A 5,015-nucleotide genomic window follows, 5' to 3' on the forward strand; every position below is an offset into this window, starting at 1 on the left:
TATATATATATAGCAGGAGGGATGGAGAGAGAGAGATGCATACATACACACGTGTACAATGGTGTGTGGGTAAATAATGTGTATGTAAATGATAGTTTACAGATAACCAATTCATACTCACTCATGCATATATATATATAAGAATGAGTAAAGATGTTTTTTTTTTTTGAGGGAATAATTATTTTAATCTTAATAATAATGTTTACAGTGAGTTACTTTGATATGAGTTTCGAGCTTCAAGTAACCATTTTCAAACTGAAAAATGTGTTTTACTGGTTACTTAAATAGCAAAAGATTTATGTATATAAATGTATATAAACATATATACATATGCAGATAGATAAACAGATAGATAGACACATACATCCGTTAGTTTATGCCGAGTGAGAGGAGTGATCAATACATAATGTAGAGGATATGGTTTGTTTATTGAAACTGAAACTGACAGTTTGTACCTCAGAAGATCGTAGTGGTGTGAAATTCAAGTCACAAGACAAACCCTTTGTTTCAGTTTCAATAGAAAAAATGTGTGTGTATGTATGTACGCATGTGTGTGTGTGTGTGTGTGTGTGTGTGTGTGTGTGTGTGTGTGTGTGTTTTGTGTGTGTGTGTTTTGTGTGTGTAAGTGTGTGTAAGTGTAAGCGTCATATCTGCATAACGACAATTAGACCTGTTAAACTATAATTACCTACAAAACATTATATTCTTATAATTATAATTATATCAAACTCTTAAAGCATAAGGAACCAAAACAGCATACAAAACTTACACTATTCTAAATATAAACCTAAGATAACAATAACAGCAGAGACGTTAAGGAAAGTATCAACACAACCGAGAGACCTCCCTCCTCAGCTGTCAAATACCCTTAGAAAATATAGTCTAATGCTGTTTGGGAGTGTACAAAGATTTATTTTATATCAAAAGCAATCATTACCTCCAGCTTAACGTGAAGATTGTGTTAGAACACAGACTAACACATTATTTACCTTGAGAGGACCTCTCATATAGACTCCTGGTGCATAAAAGCACTCACATCTATATCGTTGACAGATGAGAGCTGTCTGGTACCACTGCTGGAACTGATAGGTCACGTGATTTCGCCCTGTTTGGGTTCCTCAATGTATACTCGTGTGGATACGATTAGAGATTTTAGAAAAACAAAATTTTGTTTGTCCTATCATTTTTTCCATTCAGGTCGATAAAACAAGTTTCTCCGTGGCTAGTAAGTATATAATAGTCAGTTACGTAAGTTTTAGATCCAAAATTTAATGTCTTCCGTGTATTGGGTCCTAAAGAATTTGAGTCGTGAGGAAATGTCCGTTTATTAGGAACAAGAAGTGTGTAACAATAGTTGTGATTACTTTCTTAGTATATACTGAATTTAACCATGTTATTTATTTTTATACCAGTGATCACGAAACCAATTAGAGATGAACACTTATAAGCGATTACGAAACCAATTAGAGATGAACACTTATAAGTGATCACGAAACCAATTAGAGATGAACACTTATAAATTAAATTGAAACCACATCTCCTCGTTAGAATGTTGCAGTGTGAGATGTCTTTGTCGAATATCTTATCTGAAGATAGACTGGACATAAAGCTGATATTTCCGCCAATGTGTTTAATCATTGTAGGAAATTTTTATATAACTTGTTTGCTCGTAAGAATTATGGAATGGTCACTGTTTGCCAGTATGTGAATTCATTTTAATACCTAAAAAGTTCACTATTCTTAAATAGTATATTAACTGTGAAATTAAACTAGATATGTGAAATTTTTGCTATGCTATATCAATTCCTGCTATCTACTACACGAAGTTCGTCGTCTCTGTATAATTCTATATCTGTTTCTGCTATACTTTTGAATGGATGTTGGACATAAAGACTCACGTGATCCGATATCTCCGCAATGACAACCCTCACAATAGATAACATCGAAAAGTTCATTAACCTTGCTTCTTGATCCACTTGGAAACATTGTAAAAATAAAAAGCTTTCCTGGTATCCACTAATACCGGTCACTATTATAGTGATAGATATTTTGCCGAATGTTAAGGCTTGCAGAAGATTTCAAGAAATCGACCGATAAAATTCCACTATACTGAACTGGATGACCATGCAATTTGGGTAAATTACTTTGAGTTATAATTGCATTGCTTTAAATTTGGTGTGAATCTGATTCAGAAATTGATAAAATCTAATATTTGTTCGCTGATTCTATTCAGTTTAGCTTCTAATGAATTTATCAGTCTACATTGAGGATTGTTAGTAAAGTTTTCTTTGTGATCTTAAAGATTCTGTTTAATTTATGTGTTCTGTTTGGTCATCTAATTTCAACTGCACAGCTTCGCCTTATCGTTTATTATATGTTCTAATATTAGTCGCAATTATATCTAATAATAATCTTTTACGCGTATTTCTCTCTAGCTCTTGTACATTGTCACTAATCGGTAGCTGAAATTTTGAAGGGTTGCAGAAACTTTTGCCATTCGTTTTGAAAGCTGTGGGCATGGGTTCTTTTATAAGTTTAATATGTCCCTCTGTGAATCTTTCAATGTCTTTGATTTAAGAATAATTTCTATTTGACTTAAAACAGTCTATTTGATAGCATAAGTTAAACTATTGAGTGTGAAGTTGTTATACAGGACTGACTCATGAGTCATAAGGAAAGAAAAATGTGTCCATGCTGAAGAAAAGAGATAAAAAGAAGCACGATCAATATGCTGAAAGGCCAAGTGAGAGTTAGTAAGAGAATAGGGAAAGGATATGAATAATGGACAAACGAAAATAAGGTGAGTGAATAAATAAATTGGTAGCTCGATAAACAAGCAAAGAGGTAGCAGACAGAAAAACAGATAGATAGATAGATAGATAGATAGATAGATAGATAGATAGATAGATAGATAGATAGATAGATAGATAGAAGAATTAAAGTGATACAAGAATAATTCTGAAATTAATTTAATGTCATTATTAAAGGCGGCAAGCAGAATTGTCAGCAACCGGACGAAATGCTTAGCAGCATTTCGCCTTTACGTTTTGAGTTCAAATTCTACCGAGGTTGACTTTGCCTTTCCTCCTTTCAGGATCGATAAAATAAGTACCAGTCGAGTACTGAGGTCGATGTAATCGACTAGTTCGCTCCTCCCACCAATTTGAGGTTTTGTGCTTATAATAGAAAGAAAGAATTATCATTATCAACATCTAATGAAACTGAGCCAGTGAATCTATAAATAAATAAATAAAGAGTTAAAATAACAAAATTACAGTGATAAAATTTTAGTGATAAATTATATGAAAGGTGTGAATGATTTTCGAATATTGGTCTTTATAGTTCATTGAAATAAAATAAATCGGGGTAAAGATGTTAAAAGATCGGTCACAGAAACAGCAGTTATTGTTGCCACTACTACTCCCACTACTACTGTCATCATCGTCGTCATAATCAGTATTCTCGAGAGAAAATTATTGAAGCATTAAAACATGAACATAAATAATTGAACAAATAAGTAAATTATAAATTGATGGAATAAGAGTTACAAATTGGCGATATTTATATTTTCATCAATATCATGGTGGACATAGTGAAAATTAATACGTAAACGGATAAATACTGTAAATGACTAAATAAATACATAAATAAGCACGTATGTGAGTATATCGTTTAGTTGCAACTATAATTTGCACTTTCATCGTCAAAAACTGTTGTATCTAAGTGAACATTATTGCACCATTAGATTGGAAAGAATTTTATGATAGAGGAAATACAGAAAATAACTTGCAAACTTGAGCAACAGAGAACTGAAAATGAAACCATCGTTACCAAAATAGCATCATAGAAATGGCTTAGAAATTAGTTTTAAAGCTAAAATTTTGTCATGGCTAAATATTAAAAAAAAATTAATAAAAATTTTAAAAATCAAGATAATAAAAGATTAAAAAGAAAAGAAAATTCAATATAAAGCTGGATGATGAATTGCGATTTGCAATAAAATTAATAAGTTTTTGTAAAAGGTACATCGTTCAGTATTAAACGAGGAAAAAAATAGTGTTCCAAGGATGCAGAGGAAATATTTGGATTAATTCAAACTTATAATTTTTTTCGTAAAAAGTTAGTATCAGAACATTTTAGTAATGGGCAGTTCATATTAATATGCTTGTGATAGGTCTCATTGGGTTAGCGAAGGTAAGTCGTTAGTTGTGGGAAGGGTCTGTAAGTGTCCTGGTTGCTGACTTTTGGATTTCTCTGTGGAGAGGAAGTATTGAGTACTGTGGTTCTGTCCGTTTTAAAAAGAAACATATAACAACAGTTAGATACCTTAGCTCCTGTTTTTATAACCGTTTAACCACCATACTAATATGATGATCAAACAGAATATTGACATGTCTAACAAAAATACCCCTCACCCCACTCCACAAAGGTTCTACTTAAAACGTCATAAGCAACAATATACACGACTTGTATGAAATGTCTCAAACAGAGCAAATTTTTCTTCAGTTACACAAAAAAAAAAAAATAGTCAAGCAACAACGGTTATTTCGAATTTCGATCTAACAAGTCCCCATCCAGTAATAGATTTTCAACACATCGAATTCTGAAATATCAACAAAAATTTCCCAACACTATTAGACGGAAAACTTCAGAATCACAGAAAATCTGATGAATTATTTCTTGAATCAGATAAGACGAAAAGTCTGTATGAAATTGATCAGAACAAATACCGCTCGGCTTTTAATGCAATTACAAATAAATACAAGAAAAATGATAGACTGGAAAACCCTTAATGAAAACACCGTCTAAAACTTCAACGGTGATAAAGGAGAAAACATTAGGTAGTTTTATTCACCTTACAACTTAGTGGTAACAATTCAGTACTAGGTATCAGGTACAATACTCCCTGACTATTGGTTCGACACGCCAACCACTGAGCTATGCGCCTTCACACACTACACACACTACACACACACACACACACACACACACACACACACACACACACACACACA

This window comes from Octopus bimaculoides, chromosome 3 (assembly GCF_001194135.2).
Source record: "Octopus bimaculoides isolate UCB-OBI-ISO-001 chromosome 3, ASM119413v2, whole genome shotgun sequence".
NCBI lineage: Eukaryota > Metazoa > Mollusca > Cephalopoda > Octopoda > Octopodidae > Octopus > Octopus bimaculoides.